The sequence below is a fragment of the Pinus tabuliformis genome, chromosome 5_2 (assembly GCF_031772625.1).
Source record: "Pinus tabuliformis cultivar Carrire ecotype Pingquan chromosome 5_2, CPIR1, whole genome shotgun sequence".
Taxonomy (NCBI): domain Eukaryota; kingdom Viridiplantae; phylum Streptophyta; class Pinopsida; order Pinales; family Pinaceae; genus Pinus; species Pinus tabuliformis.
In genome coordinates, this window is record NC_142306.1 from 430,675,993 (window position 1) to 430,699,520 (window position 23,528).

At 34.6% G+C, this 23,528-nt stretch overlaps 1 pseudogene; it reads left to right on the plus strand.

Annotated features, from left to right (window-relative positions):
• The first annotated feature begins 8,876 nt into the window (after nucleotides 1-8,876).
• LOC149159458 (putative pectate lyase 8 pseudogene) lies at nucleotides 8,877-10,160 on the plus strand (annotated as a pseudogene).
• The last annotated feature ends 13,368 nt before the right edge of the window (nucleotides 10,161-23,528 follow it).

Below are 23,528 nucleotides of genomic sequence, written 5' to 3' on the forward strand. Positions count from 1 at the left end.
TTGTTGTCTAACTAAAGTAAGAGTTGATAATTTATAGTTTCAAAACAATCTATGAATGAGAAACCATCATCCGTATTTCTAAGAGCTTGTTTATAATGATAACAAAAATCTTATAGACATAATCATTCTTTCCATGCGCATTCATACCTATAAGCATGTAAGAAACATTATAGTAAACATATCTCTTCAATCTCCATAGGGAGGAAAATATGGGTGGACCATCGCTCCATGTATAACTGTGAAGAGGGTCTCATTGAAATTATTAATTAACCCATGTTTATTCCCATTTTTAACAATTATTTAACTCACTACAACAAGGTGAACTTCAATATTCAATCATAGACCATGTGTTAACTAATAAATTCGTGCTGCAATTCACACTATTTTATTCATTCTCTTATAGATTGACAATGATAAGATATTTAGGTTGGTATGTTTTCTTCCTATTGTAGTTGTTAATGTTGGGTACACTGACAATTGCCATGATGATAGAATTATGTGGGTATAAGAAACCATTTTGGTGAAGGTACTGAGCATGAAAAGACAAGCTGAATATTAATTATTTTTTCTTCCTACCACTTGCTATATAATTTTGCATTTTTTTGAAAGAACAACATTGTTAATATTATTATTTGTAGATTAAATTGTGAATTACATGAATGTAAGTGTTCGTTTGGACACATATATGTAATTAAAAATAAATAGAATTCATGACAAGTGTATGTCATCCATGGAAGTTCAAAACCCACTATTTTCATTTAAGCCCATTTAAAACAATAATGAAATTAAATAGAATTTAAAGTAGAAACCAAAACTTGGTGTGGTGCTTAGCTATGCATACCACATGAGCTTTTGGGATATGGAATTGCATATAGTTTCACGCTAAAGATGTCGGCTCTTATGAAATAAATCACTAGGAATAAAAGCATTCTCTCATCAAATAAAAAACTCACAGTTAACTAAGCTTCTTGCCCACTATCATGATTGAATTCAAGCACCCTCAAACATTTTTATTATTTTCAAAATAGTATCCCTCTCCTGTTAGTTCTCATTTCCACTTTTTTTTTTTTGGTAAATTTAATTACTTATATTTCATATGAAAAAAAATGATTATAGATCTTGACATTTAGATCCATCCAGTAAAACATAACAACCCAAAAATGTGAGTACAGTAAAGCCAGAGAGAAAAATGCTCACTCCATTACATCTAGCATAGTTATCGTTTCCACAATGGATACAAACAATAAAAAATGAGACCAAGTCTATATGTACTTATCTACATTGTTTTCATAGTTGAAATACATTAGGAGGAGAGAAAATGAGGTTCAAAAATGAAACAAAGTTCCTCTTTGCTCCAACAAACCAAAAACAATTTCTAGCATGCCAAAGCAAAGTGTGTCTCCATGAAATCCATAATTCACCTAAAATTGATTTCCACAAAAGAAAATATAATTCCATGAGAACTCTTAGATCACCATCATTTTACTAAGTTAAAAAGGTTTATATAATTACAAATATTTTGAAAATTAGAACTAATATGACTATAAGATGTAAAATCTAATAGAAAGTGATTTCCCTCTTCAACCCTCTGAGGATAGCAGAGGTGACAAACTCTTTCATCTTATAGAATTTTGGAAATCAATCAATACGTAGTTTCACTCTTAACCTCATGATAATTAGTTCTAATATTGACAATGTTCATTTTCGTTTTAGCACCAGTCGAGGCACAGAGATAATTTTTGTTTTTGAGATTAGGGTTAGTCACCTCCTTATAATCTCGTATTTTTCTTTTTCCCTCCTCCTCTTTATTTTCACAGAATTTCTCCTTGAATTTGGAAGTAATAATATTTTGATTATTATCCAAATTGTCCAATATGATCTCCTTCTTTAATTTCTCATTAAATTTGGAAGTAATAATATTTTTAGTATTATCCAAATTGTGAAACATGATCTCCTCCTTTATTCCTCAATGATATAGTCAATACTCGTGATCCTTATGCCACCCTTTCTTGACTTGAAGGAGGGAATTTTGAGTAGAATTGGAAGGAATATTGGGAATCCTCTTGCCCTCCATGTTATATGACTTCTTATCCATATGAAAGCTAGTCATAACCAATTTTTTTATGTGGGAATGCCTTTCATGAATTAGGAGGATAGGGTAGAGAGTCTTGTATTCTTGAGGTTTTACGTAATAAACTACTTTTCGATTGTTTCAATCTTCTTCCATGAATCTCTAGATATATTTCAACCCCAAACCCCACACCAATATAAAACAACATGAGTGACAAGAGACTCAAAGAGGATACTTTTTATACCAAATCTAAAAATATACCAACTTACAATCATTTTCAACCCATAATAAACTTTCTAGCCTCCATTTATCCTTTTCTCAATGCTATAATTCCAATTGTGCTTATGATGGATGCCATTTCCCAGATATTTGTATGAATGAACTTCTTGCAAGGAGTTGTTTTCATGAATGAAAGTATCATAGGTGATATTTTTGGATATTATGACTTTGGTTTTGTTGGTATTTGTAGTCATATCCATTTGAAGTAGAAATATTGGAGGCTTTTGAGTTTCTTCCCAATAGCATAATAGTTCCTAGGAAAAATAACAATATAATCAATGTAAGGGAGAAGTGTTATGATCATACAAGTGACTTTGGGGCCAACCCAACCTACATATTCCAAAATCTCTTATAATTTATACATGTATATGCCAAAAATGATAAGAAATATGGGACAAATGTACTTGACTCCAATATTTCATATAATTTCCTCCGAATAACCTTGAGTGGCCATAAACTTTGCAATAAGATTCTCATATAGCCTTTTCATAAAATATTTGAGCTCGATAGGAACCATTACCTCTTCTAGCTTCTTCCATGATTATTTTCTAGGAATAGTGCCAAAAGCTTTTCTATAGTCAACAAAACCACAAAAGAGATCAATTTTGTTATTGAAGCATTCCTGTCCAATTATCCTAAGACTAACGAGATGGTCCATGGTTGAATGATATCTCTTACACCCAAATTGGCGTTTAGCTCTTTTACCATGGTTTTCAATCCAAAGGCTAATCTTCTTTTTCAAAACTAAGCCCATATATTTTGGCTACATTATGGCTAAATATCACAGTCTTGTAATTAGACGGCATTATTTTATCCTCACTTTTAAATATAGAATCAATAAGGCTCTATATCCAATTGATAGGGAAGAATTGGTTCACTATGAAATTAAAGTGGTTGTGTATTTGCAAGATGAGGAAATATTCTCCCATTTCAAAAATTTCAACTTTGTATCCTTCAACGTTCTTAGCTTTCTCTCTAGCAAGTTTCTTAACCCCAAACTCGATATCCTCCAATGAAAATATATGATCCTCTATAAGGAATTCAAAATCGTGACCATGGTGTTAGGGGATTCATAGAATTTTTTAAGGTAAATATTCTAGTTCTTCAAAGGAATCAAAAATTTTTCTTTAGACTTATGAATGACAAATTTCCTCTAAAACTTTTATGGATCAAACTCAAAGAGGTGTAGTAGTTTCTCTTTCTTTTTATTTGTAAGATATATTTTCTTTCTTTTAATACACGATTTCTAGGTATTTATATTATCAAGCTTTAAGGTTTCGTTAGGAGAATCTCTAATAGTTTTTCTAAAAAATTTGTAATCATTATCATAACAAAGATTCGTAGTTCTATTATTCTTTCTATATGACACCTTGCTAGAGAACTTGTTAATGTTCATTGTGAAATTATCATAGAGGTTTTCTAGGTATTTCTATTATCAAGCTTTAAGGTTTTTCTAGGAACATATCTAATAGTTTTTCTAGAAATTTTGCATCATTATCATACTAAATATTGGTAGTTCTATTATTCTTTCTATATGACACCTTGCTAGAGAACTTGTTAATGGTCATTGTGAACTTATCATAGAGGTTTTTCAATGTTATCGTTATAAGTTAAGAGGTGTAAATTCCTGTGTAAATACTTTAAGAAGCTAACAATTTTTGCTCTTGTCCAAAAGTAGGTTCCTTTGACTCTCTCAATTGTCATGCATGTGCTTGTTTTGCATGGAAAAGTTTGGAGTTAAGGTTAAAGGTCTATTATGAGAGTCAATATCATGGTCGAGTCAAGATCATGGTCATTTAATAGGTCAAGATTTACATTTTGGCTCGAAATATGGTTATCTAATATTACATAATCTACAAAACTAAGTTCAAGTCCATAAATACAAATCAAAAAGCTCAAGTCCATGAATACAAATCATTTAGTTGTAATTTGGCCACTTAATTACACTATTACAAATTATAAAACCTTGAAAAATATAAATTTTAACTAACTCTATTTCAAATAAAATTTGAGATAAATCTATTAACTATATAAAATTATACATAATTTAAAATATCAAAACACAAATATTACAATCATAATGAAAAAAATAATATCATTTATATATATAAACTTAAACCTTCATTTCTAAAAATATATCTTTATATTCACATGTGCATCTTCCAATAAAAATTGATTACGTGTTTTGAAGAAAAGTTTGTGTGGTTCACTTGCATACACAAGCTCTTGTTTTTGCCTATTTTTATGTGTGCTTGTGTTGGGCTAAAGTAGTGTTTGTCTAAGGGTGAAGTGTTAATATAGTTTTCTTAATGTTGTTGACGTAGTGTTTGCGTCTAGGTGAAGTGATGATATGTTTTTCTTATGTTTAAAAGAGAAATGAAAATAAGATTAAATATATTAAATTAGTAAAAAATAATTAAAAATTAATAAATATATTTACATAAAATTAATTAATTATATTTATTTAATTATTTGTAAAAATATATTATTAACAATTATTATAATGTTTAAAAAATGAAAAATAAAAATTAAAAATGTTATAAAATTAAAAACATATTTAAAAATATAACATAATAATCATACAATCATAAATAACCTCAAAAGATATAAGTTTCCAATCATAAATCTTGTCTAATGATTATGGTAAATAATTGTGAAAAGTAATATTAATATATTATGATATTTATATAAAACTTATATATAGTTTATGCTTTTATTTTAATTAATTTCAGATTTATTTTGATTAAATTAATAAATATTTCATTTTTATTATTTTGGTTGAATTTAAATTTATAGTTTAAGCTTAATCTTTATTGACATTTTTGTACTGTTTACATATTAAACATGATCTTTTTAATGATTTAGGTGTTACACTTATGTCATGTGAAAATACTGTTGTAGAGATTTGACGGCAATGAGGATTCGGAAAACCAATGGATTTCCACATGTCAGTTAAATTTCCATCTGCATACAACAAACTTCGATCTTTTGACTTTTAAGCCTCCAACGTTTTTCAAAAGATAATTGAATATTGCAAACTTTTAGGGATCGTTCGCTTTCGTCGGTTTCTCATGTAATGCTTAAAGTTAGCATCCAGATACAATCACAGGGGGTGAGGATTGGCCATCCTAAAGTGACAAAGATTATGGGAATGTGTACAAGTGATTATAGCAATGTGTACAAGTTAGTAATAAGTTAGAATAAAGCTTCAAAAGATATTAAAATGAGTTTATGTATATAGATGTCTTATATAGCCGTTCTTTATGCTCTTCTTATATTACATTTACAAACTAAGATAGGTTGACTCTTCCAAAATTTTTAGTTATGTATTCACTAATATATTCATTATTTATCCATCCACATGTCTCTTCCATAAATAATTTTAGCTTCTAAAAACGTATATTATTATTTCCTCTCTCAACAATTGTTCCAATTTTCAATGTTCCTTATTATCCTTTCTAACTTGATTTTTCACCTAATATTTCATTTAAAAAAATTCTAATTTCTGAAAATGTATATTATTATTTCCTCTCTCAACAATTGTTCCAATTTTCAATGTTTTTTATTATCTTTTATAACTTTCTTTATTTTTTCATGTGTTATTTCATTTTATATATATATATATATATATATATATATATATATATATATATTATTAAATTTATACTAATACATATAATACATATTGTTAATTTCTAACTTCCATTTCAAATTCCACGTAGAAATAAAATCTATTTTTACCTTGAATGTGTACTCTTATGAATGCATGTAATTATCCTCGTATAAATATTATTTTCACGAATTTACTTATTCATGATGTAATTTTCAATTCTATTCACATAAAGGATATATTTCTTAAAATATTTAATTTATATCAACATTATGATTGATTCCAATATAATCAGTATATTAACATTACTATTGATTCCAATATAATCAGTACCAATGGCCACGTTATGACCATCCATTCAATTATATATTTTTATGGTAGGAAGGAAATTAATATAACATCCAAAATTTCCATGTTATCTATGTTTCATTTACTCATATAGTTTAATTAGACATTTTTATTGTAAGAAGGAAATTAATTTAACAGAATTTCTACGTTATCTATATTCCATTTACTCATAGTGAGAGGCTCGTGGTCATTGAGGTGTGATTTCTCTATCATGTATTAACATCTCTTTACAACATTTTACACATGTCTAGTAATAATTAGTAGCGTTTATTTATATATTCACACGAATTTACATATACAGATCAAATAGCTCATTTTTCCAACAAGTTTAAATCATATTAGAATGTTCACAACTTCATATTCAAATTGATAGATAATGTCCTATGCACAACTTAGGTGTGTAATTTAACTCAGTTTTTATTACATATCTATGTGGTTCTTCATATCCACTTGAAAGGTTATTAATATATTTGTATAAGTAGATTACTGCAATAGTACAAATCATATAAATCCAATCATATATATTTACCATAAAATCAAGTCACTTGTTCATACACCCAATGAAAGTATCCAACAACATTAAGTAACTCTTAATATGTTCATGATTCATATGTATTCATGACATGAAGAATTATTAAATTATTGTATAATCCAAAAGAGTTCAAACATCAATCTAGTCAAAACACATCAATCAAGAAAGTTAGGTAATTAACAAATCTAGAATGCACTCAATTATTAGTGTAAATTACAATGAAACTAAAGGCATTACAATACTAAAAAATTATATTTACTTTATCAACATACAATATTGACACTCTCATAATATGATTATTTTATAAAAAATAACATCACATTATTAAAATAATATATTAACTATTTTTAATGAATCTTAAATTATTTCAAATTTAATAAAAAATAATAAATTTGGGGATAACAATATGAATATAAATATGAATAATGAACATGGGATCAATTATAATATGCGCATGATATACAAAGGTTACATGAAATCATGTTAACCTAAAACATCTATCTAAATGATAAATATATAAAACATAAAGTAAATACAATGTCATTAAATCAAAATATTTAACACTTATTATAAAATCACATATTTTAGACAAAAGAAAAGTGTTATAACTTTTTTATAGCTACAATTAAATACAACTTAAAAAGAAGTTATAGAAGATCAAAGTTCAAATTTACATTATTGTTAAAGTATATATTGTTAAAATGATAATACAATTGGTTTCAACAATTCTTAAATATTGTTCAAATCAAGTCTTTTAACAATAACTACAATTATTTATTGCTAGTTATATTTATCCTTGTGCAAGAGAAACTATCTCTATAAAATATTGTAACTTGTAGTGCATGCTCAAATTCTAGAAAATTGTGAAGTAATATTGGTATTTAATAAAAATGTGTATATATTGAATGTTGAAATATTGTATGATATATAAATGATGACATATTTATAAATATGTGAGTTTAGGATGGTTTGTCATTTGTTATTTCTCTCTGTAAAAGGGGAAGTGTTTTTCATAAAGAATTAGATTACCTTCCTACAACTTAAAGAATGTAATACATGTTTGGCTATAAACGTTTACCTAGTGAGAAATTAATAAGTATGAATAGACAATGGCTACAGTGTATTTTTCATATTTAGAGTCAATACAGAATATAAAATACAACATTTACCAGAAATATATATGTTTATTATTATAGTGATTGAAGTGTAAAAATTAATAATGTGAATATATATATATATCTTTTGAACTCGGCGGTCTGAAACCATTCTAAACTATATACTCGCTTCGGTTCTATGTCTACATATTCACTCTGGTTCATAGCATTATGAGGCTCACAGATCGCATAAATTTTGCACATAAATTTTGAAGTGTTATATAATCTGTGGTTGCGGTGGTGTATTCGTAGAACTTTTCACAATTTCTCAGTATGTATAAATTCGCAGCTTACGTTTGGCATATCCCTCCAGTAGATGCATGTCCCTACATTCATAGTGCAATTTACCAAGTGTGATGAAATCATGATAGTAACGACAAAACGGTAGATACTATAAGAAGGCCCTGGCATTTGCAAGAGTGGCTTAGAGCAGAAGCAACCACTACTAGTGTTCTTAGTGTTGTTGTTCTCTTGAGAAGACAAAGTTGAGTCCTGGTTGTCAAAATGACCAATCCAATTAGTATTTTGAGCTACATGTTAATGATAGGAATACTCCACTACGTTCATGGTGGGGTGCCAAAGCCATTTGGATCAAAATATGGAGATAAGTTTATAGGATGCAAGATGGTAGAGCCACTGGGAAATATAAGTAGGTCCACGTTTCCTGTGGAGAAACTTGAGATCAACAGAACGAAAATAGTTCAAGAGTAAGTAAATCACTCAATGGATTATTACATTTCATTTTGTCAATCTTTCTAAATTTTTTTTTTTAATTATTTGTTGTTGGAGGTTGAATTGACATTGAATGCTTCAATGTATGCGTATTCAAATAGAAGCAGAAGCATTATTAGCAAGAGCACAAGAGGATGAGAAGAGCTGAGCATGTTGTCACGTGAAACAGGCAATCCTATTGATGATTGTTGGCATTGCGACTACAATTAGGAGTGCAACAGAAAATGACTGGAAAATTGCAGCATTGGATTTGGCAAGCATGCCATCAGAGGCAAAAATGACAAGTTTTATGTGGTTACAAATTCTAGTGATGATGTCATGAATCCATCCCATGGCACACTGCGTCATGCCGTGATTCAGACGGAGCTGCTGTGGATCATCTTCCACAATGACATGCTCTTCCAACTTAAGGAAGAGCTTGTTATTCATAGCTTCAAAACAATCGATGGATGAGGCGCCAAAGTCCACATTCGTAAGGGTCTGTGTATCACCACAAAAGATGTGACAAGAATCATCATTCATGGCATCCATATTCATGACTGTAAAAGTATAGGAAACGTTGTGGTAAATATGTATCCTCTAAAGAGTGGGTCAAGAAAAATAAATCATGGAGATCGGATTTCCATCTTGACAGCGAGGCACATATGGGTGGACCATTTCTCTATTTCTAACTATGAAGATGGCCTCACTGACGTAGTCAAGTCATCCACCTATATTAACATTTACAACAGTTATTTCACTTGCCACAATGAGGTGACCTCACATACTCTTTCATCCATTAATTGAAATTCACTCTATTTTATTCCTCATCTTCTACCTTCACAATGCTCTAATTTTCTCCAATGGTAGGTGATGCTATTGGGTCACAGTGATGACCACCATCATGACAAAGTTATGTAGGAAATAGTTGCACTCAACCATTTTGGCCAAAGTCTCATCCAAAAAATGCCAAGGTGAATAATTTAATTGTTATTTCATTCATTTCCCATCTTATTTTGAATTTTGTTATGAAGGAAAAGTATGAAATAGCTATTATATTATTTAGAAATTAAATTATGAATCAACTAGAGTATGTGCTGATTTGGATACTTCCATGTGTTTAACAATGATTACAATAAGTGGGGAATGTATGCCATTGGTTGAAGTTCAAACCCCACCATACTAAGTTAGGGAAATAGATTCATGGCATCAGCAAATCCCTTAGCTAAAGAAGTAACCAAGAGGAAAAACACCACAGAAAGTGAATGGAAAAAGATGAACTGGATATCAGAAGATGATGTACTGCTAAATGGTGCATATTTCTCGCCATTAGGATCACAGGTGCTTTTGACCTATGGAACCGTATATTGTGCCAAACCAAAGAGTTCAGCCCTTGTGGAAATGCTCACTAGGAATGCAGGTGTGCTCTTGTGTAAGAAAGGAATTGCCTGCTAATTCCAGCATCTTGCTAGCCATTATCATGAATGGATTTGACTGCTCTCAAACATTGTGATTGCTTTTCAAAATTGTGTCTTCTTGCATTTGAGTGCCTACAAACATTGTCATTAATTTCCAAAACTATGTCTTCTTGAATGCTCCCCTTCTCACAGTTTTCAATTCCAAAAATTATCGGCCCTCCTATGCATGGTTTGCAACTTTAGCTAATAATGAGGAGTAATTACTTGACATTATCTTTTATCCTAAGTTATCCAACATATGGATTTTGATCTGCTATTTATTACCTTTTAAATTTCGCAAATATAAAATGTTTGTGTTTATAAATATAAGTGATTCATGTTTATATCAAAACGTTTAAGAAATTGTCAACCACATTCTCATTGTGAGTTACATGATCAACAAAGTCATTAAGCATATAACGTGTAGAAGTTCCATGTGCTTCAGTTATTAGAACAAACTTCATGTTATTGTCAATTGGTTCATGATTATACCATGTTTATGTTACTTGTTCAGCATCATCAACATAGAAGTGTCCTTGAGGGAGGGAAATAATATTATCAGGAAGAACTACATCTTCTTGTTCATCCACTTCTTCTTGTGCTTCAACATGTGCTTGGACATGCCCTTCTTATTGACCATCAACATGAAACACATGGCTACAATAAGTATCGTGCATAAGACAATCATAATTCAGAGGCCAAATTCCAGTTGTCCTCAAGCCAGCCATAATATTTGATGGTGTGAGAGCCCTTTTAATAGGCTTTACTTGCAAGCTCTGGTAGCTCAAACCCTTGGATTCTTTGTCATGCATGAAGCTCGCTTGAACTTGAAATAGTTCTAGAAAGGGCCAAACACACTAAGATCAAGGGGCTACAATCTGTTGGTGGTATAAGATGGTAGTGTTAAAATTTTGATGCCCAAATTAGTTTCCTCCTCAATTGTTTCCAAAACAACAAGGCTTCCATGGCCATCTTTTAACAATAGGTGGATGTTCTTAGGCAAGACACCACTTGGTATAGATGCAAAAGAGTGACAAAGCCAATTCAAAAAAAATTCTTTAGTTATCCATGCATAGGGATGTGTAGCCATGCATGCACATAGTTCACAATTTTGTATATAGATGTTCAGTTGATTTTTACTTTTGAATAGATAAAATCATGGGATTGAAGCACCAATTGCATTGACACAACATAGAATAGTTATCCACTCCCTGATTTTAGGAAAAATATTTGGCACATTTTGGCTCCCTCTGTTGGAAATTACCTGCATACCACAATTCCTTCTTGTGTGTAAACTTGTTTCATATTAGCTCCATATATGTTCTGGAGCATAATAATGCTTATCGTATGCACTAGAAATAGTATTATAGAAACTAGAAACAATTACAGGGTGTAGATTTAAAACTCCCTGTATGTCAAGGACCTTAGTTGTACACAACACAACGTTTGGATGCCTTTATTTAAACCCAAACCACCATGGCTACAAGGAGACCCATCTTTGAATGGGCTTCACCTACCCTGATTGATTTGAGAAGCTATGGATTTGAGTTTTATCAACTCTAGCCCATGTCCCAATCGGTCCATCTCCTTACATGACTCAAGCACCTCAACCTCCTCCTCTTCAGTTATAACTATAACAGGCCCTCTATGTTTTATATGAGAGAGCTCATTTATCCAATAATGAATTGATGAGCGAGAAATACCATGATTTTTTGCAGATTCCCAAAGTGAATACCATTAAATTATATATCGTCCATTACAACTAACATTTCGTCTTTTTTTCAACCTCTTATACCACTGATCTTGTTAGTTGAGCTTGCACCTTAGAATATGGTTGATGGTGGTAAAGCATTGTCTTCTGCCTCATGGTTATGCTCAAAAAATATTACTTGGAGCATTTTTCACATTCTCATGATCTGTCCTATCATAATTTGATGAAGTGCATCACAACTGGACACCCCTAGTCTCTCGCCTACCACTTCTCCTGTACAAGCAACATAACTAACTCTTGCAATAAATAAAAATACTTGCAGATTTATTGCATGCATTTAGTTAACAATAATATATTATATAGGCTAAAAGAAATGTTGAAATTCAACATTCGTATAGGCTATTAGTATTTTTTCTTTCCTACAATCAATTAACAACATGTTAATTGATTAAAATATTCTATGAGATTTCAATAGAGAATTTGCAATAAGATGGGTGATAATAGAGACGCAATTCACAATTAAAAATAGTACCATCTTAACAAATTTTCATACATATTCCTTATTCATAGTATCCTTGAAAAACAAATCTACAGAAGGAATTTTTTATACGTATTCAAATATATCACTATTTGTTTTTTGATAACTTGCTTTTCCACTTAAAATAATATGACTATATTTGCACTTGGAAAATGACTATGAGCATGTTAAAATTGACCTAGAATTGGTTGTATGTTTTCAATTATATCAATAAATGTTTTTGAGATAAAAAGTTATGACTTATAATAAAATGAGGTAGACATTGGAGGAATTTCAAATAAAACAAGTGACACTGTTGGGTTGTGTTATATTCTTTCCATGACTAGCCCACGTAGTTAACCGAGGGGTTAAAGGGGGGTGGAGCCCCCACTTCGTTGTGCTGACTATGTAGCAGGGGGGTCACAGGGGGTTTGGGGGTGTAGGTAACCCCACTCTATGTTAGGTTGGGCAGACCCACCTATGGTTTTGTGCATGATTTTCGCACTTGTTTTTGGAAGCGATGGTTTTCAGTCCATGGTATTGGATGCTTCGACATGTATAAATATGTATTATAACATTGAAAGGAAAATAATGAAAAATCAAGCTAGTAGTCCCGGTTTTGGGATCCAAGGAAAGTCTCTGTGTATATGTGTTTTATGCGTTATACTCTCGCATTGTTTATTTTCTATGTTTTAGAAGTCAAATGCAGGTGATTTCTGTACAGGGTTAAACATACATTTGGTATCATAGTTGTTTTTGCTTCAAGGGGATGCCTTTATTGCTGAGGGGTTTCGCTCGGGCCTGTGATAGACCCTGTCCAGTGGGAGTTCCGCGAGAATGATTCTGGTGGTGAAAGAAGATGGTGAGTAGTGGAAATATAGAGATCGATAAATTTAATGGTCAGAGTTTTGAGTTGTGCAAACTCAAGATGGAGGACCTATTGGTGGATAAAGATCAGTGGATCATGGTAGATCCGGGTACTAAACCAATGGGAGTGTTCGATGAAGAATGGAAGAAGTTGGATCAGAAGACAAAGAGCACAATATGATTGTGTGTCTCAGATTCAGTATTGCTGAATGTATTAGGGGAAGCTACGGTGAAGGCTTTGTGGGACAAGTTAGGGACTTTATACCAATCTAAGTCTCTGATGAATAAACTGTTCCTGCGAAAAAATTTGTATAACCCGAGGATGAAAGATGGAGACTCGGTGAGAGAGCATCTGCATGCATTTAATACTGTGGTAAGTCAGTTAGCATCTGTTGATAGTAAAATTTCAGATGAAGATAAGTGTTCATCAATTTGTTTTATTCTCTAACAGATTCGTGGGATAGTCTAGTTATTGCAATAGGTAGCAATGCAATTGCCTTGCAGTTTGATGAAATAGTCTCATCCTTGCTGATGGAGGAGATGAGACAGAAAAATATGGAGAGCCATAATGGTGATGCCTTGTCTGTACAAGGATGGTCCCATAACAGAAACAAAAATAAGTCATCGAGTGGGAGATCTAAATCTACAAGGAGATCCGAATCAACATGAAAACCTGTAAAGGTGGTGTGTTGGAAATACGGAAAGGAAGGGCACTACAGAAAAGACTATAAATCTAAAGCTCCTGATAAAGGAAAGGGATCTGATGATGCTCCTTCTGTAGAGGTGAAAACCACCTCAGATGAAGGTGGGGATGTGTACTTGGCTTCTTCAAGTACACATGTAGATCATGAGGGATGGTTGATTGACTCAGGTCCATCCCTTCACTTCACTCCCTGTTAGTGTCAGTGTTTCACACTGCCATCAGTGATCAAAATCTGCTCTTTTGCATTTCATAGTAGGAGTCCCATATTAATGAGTTTGCATTCCATTAGGTCATGGATTCACTGATGGTAGGGTTTACTTCAATTTTCCCTCATGATTTGTACTTGTTGATCCTCTTTCATATATTTCAGTCATGGCTCATGTTCCCTTTACAATTCATTTCATTAGGTCTTAGGGTTTGGTCTCATTATGTTTTAGGGTCCCACCATGGTCAAATCCGATAATTACATGCCGATAATGACTGACAAGGACATGAGGAGGCAAATAATGATTAGCAAAGCCATAATTTATCATTTTGAAAGCCTAATGTAGTTCTCACCTCAAAAATTGTTTTGGGGTTAAAATAGGGTATTTTGTTTTTATCTCCATTTATGATGTAATTTTATCTTTTCATATGTAATATTGGTTCTCAGCTACTCCTAAGAATCTTGTGATGTTGCCAAAGCACCTACCACTACAAAAATTAAGTCATCTTGAGCACCAATTCACCTGCAAAAGCAAAAGAGAAACAAGCACTAAAACCCTAAATTCCTCTCCCATTGAGCTAGGGTTGGCTATGGGATCAGAGATATCTGAGCAGAGGAGGCATAAGGGATATCAGAAGGTATGAGGCCATTTCATATCATCAAACATCAGGTCTCCATCATTTTTCGAGAAGTCATTCCAAGGAACAAGCCATTCACCACACATAAGGGATGGTTTTTCTTCAAACTATTTTTCTGAGAAAGAAATGATGCATTTGAAAAAAGTGAGAGAGGTTTTTGTCCATGATTCACCCATGAAGAAAAAAATCTTTCATTTTTTACATAGGTTTCATGGTTTGGGAGAAATGTCGAAAACATCATTTGTCTGAGAAGGGTTCATGCACCTGTGGAGCAACCTTGGTAAAATCATTTTTTCTCCTAGATGAAATGACCAAATGACTTGCTTGATGAGTCAATTGATAATTAGAAACAAGGAGATTTCCAATGAGCTCTCATGAGCTTAATTTGGAGTTGAGGAAGACCTTCAAACGTTGACTGCAACATCACTATACATTTTGGCAGCCTCATTCTGCACATTTTGACAAGTCTTGGTAGATTGAGCTTTTGATAGGGAAACTAAACTCCAAATTGAGAAACTCAAGATTTTCTGCAAAGCAGACTCGACAAGCTTTCCAACGAGCTATCACATGCCCAATTTTTACATCAGGAAGGAAGTCAAAAGTCATGCTGAAGTGGAATTGTGCTCCTAGCCTGGCACTGCGCTCCTAGAAAAATTTCACAATGTAAATTATAACTGGCGTTGTGCTTACAGATCGGCGTTGCGCTCCTAGGTGGTGATACTGTGCTTAGGCCAGCGAAGCCAAAAAATGCTCCTAGCTTCCAATTTCTGCCAAATTTCCTCCTCTTCACTACTTGGCAAGAAAGTATCATTGCCTCCCTTGCTTTTTTAGTTAGAATTTGTGAAGAATTTCATGGTTTTCACTCTCAAATAGGAAACCCTAGTCTCCACTACAAAACCCTAGTTCCCACTATAAAACCCTAGTTCTTTGATTCTCCCTACCACTCATCTTATAAACTAAACCCTTAATCCTCATCACTATTATCACCTTCTACCATCCATTCATCACTCACCTTTTACCCATTACTTCACTCGCATCCATTACTCCACATCCATTGCACATACACCCTTCCCATACATTGTCAAAATTGCAAACTAGGAGAGTCAGCTAAATCATGGACAGAGGAAGTGATCTTGAGCATGATGATGAGCCCAAGCAGCATGACACTAAGATCGTTGATCTAGAGGCTCAAGAGAGGGAAAATGTCAAAGATGTCATTATTCAGGAGAAAGAAGCCCAAATAAAAGCTTTGACGGACAACTTAGAGAGAGCTAAGTTTGTAATCACTTACTTGGAGTAAGAAAGCAAACAACTAAGTCATAAACAGGTCCTCATGGAACTTGAGCTACTAAAGACAAAGAGGTAAACCGACAAAGAGGCTCATGTCACTTTGTCTCCTATTGAGCAAGAAATTGAACAAGATAGGGAAAATTGGCTTGAAAGAGTCAACCTACATCTTTAGGGGCTCATTGGCAAGGCCAACAGGGATAAGAAAATGCTTCGACACATGGCCTACCATTACATGACTCGTAACACAATTTGTAACATGAGGATTAGGATGCTAAAAGATAGGTTAAGGAGAGCTTTAGAGGGCAAGAAAGAGCAATATATGTTGAAGATGTTGGCTGAAGACTCCTTCAACAACCAAAGTACTTGATGGTGGTGCTCAATGCCAAATTTGGGAAAATTTTGAGGAGTTTTTGCATTTTTGAAATTTTGAAATTTTAACACAGGAAATTTGCCCGATGGCACTGTACTTTTTCCTAGGGCATCCATTGGAGAAAAAGTTGACATTTTTGGATTTTTAATGATGAGAACATGCATCCTGGAAATTTTTAGATGTTTTGGAGCAGATCTAGTTCGCCAAATAGTCAAAAAACTACTGAAAAATGACCTTTCTACCTCCTTTTGGACACACAGAAGCAGTCTTGGGCGATTCAAGTTTTGAGAGGTAAAATGACCTCCAAATTCAAAAATTCTAGGTGTTCTAAAAGCTAGACTTGAATACCTTTCCAATGAGATATCATGGGCTCAATTTGGCTAAGGGGAAGGCCTCCAAAATTAGGTGGAAAGTGGCATTGTGCTTAGGACCAGTGGCACCGTGCTTAGGGCCATTTTGCTCAGGAAGCCAAAATTTGTCTGTTTTGACTATGAATTTGATTTCTCTATCCTCATTGATGATTTCAATGATGTAATTGATGACATGGCATGTAAATTTAATGGTAAAATAGTGTTAGAGGGTAGATTCATTAGTTAGAAGTGGTTTTGAGGCAAATGAATCAGTTTCCCCTCTTTTAGAGGCAAGTTGTTTGACTACCTATATTCCAGTTCTTTGTTGGGAAATGGTTGAAACAACAACTCTTCTTATGGATTTGACCTCTGAAGGTTAGGATTAGTAGTTTAGATGTCTGTATTATGTATTTTATTGGTCATTTTGCATGGTTGGACTCACTTGGATGCTCTGAACTATATTGTACATCATTGTAAGCAGTTTGGCAAGGAAATTAATAGGAGTTGCAACAATTTTTATGGGATACCTATGGTATGGTGTTTCTGCATAGTTTCTTCATTTTTATCAGTTATTTACATGTTTTATTTATGCCACCATCTATTTCACTGCTTCTAACAGAATTATATGAAGATAGATAGTTAGAATCCATTGTTTGCAGTTCTCTACCTTGGGAAATCATTCAGTATTCTATGTTTTCTACTATTTGATAAGGATCCATGATTGCCACATGCCCTGCTCAGCTCCTCACCGATATTAGACACCTCACCTCACTTAATTTCAAGTGCTAAAGTCTATACCTACCTTGCCCCATAGAACATCCTGCATTCTGACCTAATTTCCTAGCTCCATCTGTTATAGCAAACACCAACAAATTCAATCGAAACCTTTCAAGCTACTATACTGTTGAGGGCTCGAAGATCGGGTCAACAACAAGGGGGATACCCACCCAGTCCGGAACCTGGTTGGCGTCTCCTTGCCCGTTTGGTGTAGCGGGTCCGACTGGGGGTAATGGGACCAGCTTCCCAATCTAAAGGTTATGTGTGTGTGTGTGTAGATTTTGATTATGCTGATTCTGAAAGTATTTTAGAGCTAATTCAAATTTAACTAGTAAACAGATTTTATGCTATTATAATCTAATGAAAACAACACATCTAATCTACGCTAACCCGGGATATGTCTCTTATATTATGCGATCTAAAAAGATTTCGAACAATAACTGATAATAAAGATCATTCAGCTATCATAAGAATATGAACCATTTAAGATAAACCATTCTACATAAGAAGTTAGGCAAAACAGTTGTGAACAGCATATCGCATAACAAGTCATTCATATGTCAAGCACAAACAAATGATTCCACCATACAGAAGTGCCAAATGGTAACCCAAACATCCATACGTTAACATATAAACAACTTAAAAACTACATATCACTTTAAGAATATAAGCAGAAATTCGTCAAGAGATAGAAGTACCATTTATGACTGATTTTCGCTCACAAACTTCAAGCAATAATGATTTACCTCTACTTACTTCTAACATCTACTAAGAGTACAGAAGTGCAACATCAGTAGCAAACATTAAAATGTAAACATAGATAAGTCTCGATCCTTCCATTCATCAAAACCTCCTCTGAGGGTGCGGAAGTGCATGTTCCTTGGACAAGTTTTTGACAAATTTCTGGACCCTTCTCCAATGCAATGAGAAGGGTTAAAATACTACTTCCTAATTCTAATAATAGTATCATTACAAAATTTTAGGATACGGTTTTCAAATGACCATCCTTTTTCTAATCTAGTTAAAAGAGAAAAAACAACATTCTAAATGAAATCATTTGTGAACTTGGTCTTTGAAGTTGCAAGTGTCCAGCATAGGCTTGAGAAGAGTCGGCTGGCTGATTTCTGCGCTGAGCTGGGCTACGAAAACGACATCTATGAGAGTTGGCGCTACCTTCTCGGCTACGTTCGTAATGCACTTCACCATCATCCATTGGCTGTGTGGTTTAACCAAGTACGTCTAGTAACCCTCCCAATTCAGCCTAGCCAATGCTTGGATTGCTTTCCCTTTTGCTTGCGCTTTCTGCCTCCATTCCGTCTCCAGTTGCAACTTGCTTGGTAGGTACCCCGGGGTAGTCTCTGTAATTAAATTGGCCCTGTGTAAATTTTCATTTACACAGTCGATAAGAATGCTCGCTTGTGTCGCCGCTGTCTCTGCTGTTTGCTCCGCCTGCGTGATTTGTTTGTCCCATTTATTAAAGAGCATCTCCTTATGATTTTCATTAATCCTGGGTGCCCCTGCTCCTTTCCCTTCCTCATCATCTTGCCAATTTAGATATTCTATCACCTTCTTGTCGTTCAGATCATAGTCGCTCCAGAATTCCACCACCTGACTGGTGATTTTGTCGCTCAGCTCACAAAAGAGCATCCGCTATGATATTTTACGTCCCAACTCTTCCTGTTGCTGCAGTAGTTGCTCGTTCAAGCCGATGGAATCTGAAATAAACTCTGCCAGCTTAGGCTCATCTTTATGCATTTCTTGCATCGTCTGCAGTTGTTTTTCTTTTTCTTCAAGACTTTTCTGATAGCCTATCTGCATCTGTTGAAAGTCTTCCTGTAGCTTTTCTAGCTGTCTGGAGGCTTCAGTGTTCGCGTTGGCTTGTTGCAACTGTTGTTGTAGCAGTTGTATATGATTTTCTTGTTCCTTTAGGAGTTGCTGAACTTCAGAGGCCTTGTCAATAGTTGCAGAAGCATATGCTCCTGCAATCTGAGACAGCTTCATGAGATTTTCGGTCGGATTATTATTTGGGTCTTTCCACAAGATGTCCAGATGTTAAGCACTTTGAGACAGTGTATTCTCAAGCTTTCTCTTCTTTCTTTGTCTCCTTACGACTGCTTTGTGCTGGGGACTATAGAATACATCAAGTGGGGGAATTTCTTCTACATTAAGTAGAAGTTCTAAGGTTGGAGCGATAGGAAGGTGTTCAACATCGGTGGCGCTACTGACCATGGTCGAAACGACTTCTTGCACCACCTGTGTATTGCTCACAGGTGTCTTAGGGACTTGCCCTTCAATATTAATTAATTCATTGAAGGTTTCCCACTCTTTATCTAGCTCTGTTGTGACAAGGGGTGCTTCGACGACAGGAGGGGGGACATCTCTTGGTGGTGAGGCGATAACTTGCAGCTGAGACATTGCACTCGACTGAGCTGTGTCTTTGGTCGTTTCTTCATTTTTTCCTTGTTCGTGACCAGACTCTTCAGGATGCTCAGATACTTCTTGTGCGTCGTTGGACTTAGACCTGGAAGTGTTGGTGTTTTCACTGAGGCTGATGCTCAGAGTCGGTTCTCTAGTAGGTATTCGCAGCCTCTCTAGTGGAACACTAGCCAGCCTTCTTTCTCTATATAACGTGAATTTCTGGAGGTCACCTGAAGACAAACTCGACTGAGCTTCCTGCAAAATTTCTTTGAGCGAGCTCTTACTCTGAAAGAGATCATCAAACAGATCTTTCTTTCCAGAGAACACTCTTATCTTGACGTTCGTTGTGAATTCTTGCGCCACATTATTTGGGTTGAATGGCCTCGCTAGGAACTTAAATAATTGAAGACACGTCACATTCTCCACCTCGCCAAAAGCGTGTCCTACATCGAACAAAGAGAAGGCCCCACAAGTGACATGAAATTGAGGCCAAATGGCTTTCTTCTTATCCTTTAGGTCCTTGGTTAAGCCGCCTTCAGAGCAGGTTTGATAAGTGATTTCCCGGGCCAAAAGTTTATCAGGGATATATAGGGGTAAGACATGTGGAGGTACAGTGCTTCCAAAAACTCTAATGTAAGTAAACCATTCTTCCCCAAACCATCTTGCGACAGGGATGATGTCAATTTGGGCCTCGGGGGAGCACCTTGGGGGGTCTTTGTCGTATATCATTCTATATAGGGGCAAAAAAACCCCATGGAAAATCTGGTAAAAATGAGGGGCAAACTGGGAATCCCATAAGATCTTGTGATAAACATGGATGGGAAATGGGTCTTGGGTAGTCCATTTCCAACCCATAACAGGAAAATTAGATACAAGACACACAGAATCCATAATATAGGCAGACAGATAAAAAGGAGGATAGACCCTTTGAGAAAAGGATCTCTTAGACCGGTAATTGACAACGGCCGTGTATAGAGTATCAGAAAGGATTTTGGCCCAATCTAGGATTTCGGCATTAGTGGCAGCATCAATTAATGGCAGCCATTTAGATGAAAACTTGTTGATATCAGGCATACCAAATAACCTACAGAGCATAGCCGCAGCAAAACAATATGGAGAGGTGAGGGAACCAGTGCTGTACATACCGTTTTTATCCTTTTTTAGTGGCTCGTCTCTTCTAGACCATTCTTTAGTGGTGTCTGATAGATCTGGATTCTCCGCCGCGAACTTCCTAACGAATTCTGCATTATATGTTGCTTGCAGTTCAGGAAAATGATACATAAGTTTCAAATCTTGTGCAGCAAACGATCCTACAAGCCCATGTCCATGAACTTTTAATTGTCTGCCCTTCAATTCTGCATCATCCAATATCCATTTGATCATATCTGTGTATGGTAGAATTTTGGGTCTTGCCACTATTCTGTGGATGAATTAACATGCTAGGTCCTCCAAGGTCAACTCAGAAGAGCGTGGTGCGCCCGCAACAACAGTCACCTTCATTATTCTAGGCTTTTCTTCTTCTAGCAGCCTGTACATACCGTCCCATGTTGATATCCTTGCGTCTTTGTTGCAGGCTGTGTCTGTGTACAGGGGTGCCATCTCCTTGGTCTTCTCTCTTGCTTCGGAGTTTTGAGCTTTGTTCTTCTTTCCCATTTCGCTTTGCGTTTCTGTCTGAGTCATCTTCGCTTTTTGTTCCTACAGATTACGAGTGAAATGGAAATGACTGATCCAAAAAGGTGATGGGAGAGTTTTAAATGCAAGAGATAAATCAAATATGCCACCTTACGTGAAGCAAATCTCTACCAAGGCACGCGTCTTTAATCCATTTAATAACTGACAACTAATTCATTTACTATCATTAAAAGCACATGATTTCGGGTCAGATTATAGTAAGTGGCTTTTTCTTTGGATGGTGCGCCTGAAGGATTCGTACCGAAGTGATTTATGATTTGCTGACGTAGCCTCGCATGTCGCGTGATCGCTAATCGCATCATTGCAAATCGCATGGATGTGGCATCGCAGCGATCGCAATATCGCAGATCGCAGGAATTTGATATTCACAAAATCTTGCCTGACTCATTTCTGCGATATGCGATCTAGCGATCGACGTTATCGCAGATCGGGGGATCTTTAAATTTTCTTCATGAGCGTTACCAACTTGCGATGCGATGTCATTATTAAAACGAGGATGATGCGCATAAAAAGGGGAATGAAGGTTTTTTCTATCTTTTGCAATGCGACCTTAAGGTTTTCTATTTTATCATAGACTGAGGCTTTGAAATATCTAAGAGGCTTTTTCCAAGCGTATGATTGTGACTTCAAAAAGAAACTTTTGCTTTTCCTAAAAATTAACTAAGGGTCCCCATTCATCCAGTATCATGGCTGATACTTAATTGAATAAGGGGGGTTGTTGATGGCTACAACAATTGGCGATTCACTTTGGAGAACCAGTTATCTCTGCTTTTACATTTATTTTTTCAAACTTCCTGAGAAAAATGTCTTAAAGAAAAACTTGAACTTTATTATAAAAAGATAAAGAAAATAATACTTTAAACTGTCAATGATGTTTCGTTTCAACCTGTTTCTATTTCAATTACTTGCATCTTCAGTTTGTCTTTGCATTTAAACCAGTCATTACTTGGTCTTGTAAAACATAAAATAAAGTCTTCTCTATGTATCAGCTCTTTTTTTTTTTTTAAACATGCTCCTTTGTCGCAGGTAGAGCCTCTGCTGCCAGCAGGCGTCCATAGACTCGACAGGGTTACCTATTACCCAGCAATGATCCTTTATCCTGCTTAAGGTTATTTACAACTTTTTCAGAGAAAAATCCTTTTTTGATACTTTTTCCTTTTCTTATTCTCTAAAGAACAATGTCTTGGTTTGGTGGCCAAATTATGACACAATCATTCACTTGATTTACACTTTTGCTGAACAAGCTCGCTCGTGATGAGACCCCTTGCCTTTTGATTGCAACAATCTTGAGTCATTGCCCTGTTTTGGTAGACAGTTTTGGCAAAGTCAGCAAGTTATAATATCTGTGATCATGATAAGTCGGCTCGTGATGAGACCTCTCATTCTTTGAGATATAGCGTCTTTTTTAGATTATTCCTCTGAATGCTGCATTTTCCTTTAGCAGGGAGGAAGTCAAATTTTCTTTCCTTAAGAAAGTTCTGGACGACAATGATAGGGATGTTCTTGGTAATGGCTGCTTTCACAGAGATTTTTTATTTTAGTATTGATACCTTTCATTGTGCTGACCTAAAAAAAATTTTTCCACTGAGATAGCTTTCTTTAAATTTTTTTGCAGTTTGAAACTATCATCATATCTGGGTTAAAGTTCTATTGATAATAAAGATCAAATTCCTAAAAGAATTGTTGTTCATAGAAGCAGAAGTTTCAAAAAAAATTTCAATAGAGAAAAAAGGTGCCTTTAGTAAATGCCAAATGCTGTTAACCAAAGCAAACATTATTTATGAGAGGCAAACATTCCCTAGGGTTATGTGGAGGATATGAATAACTT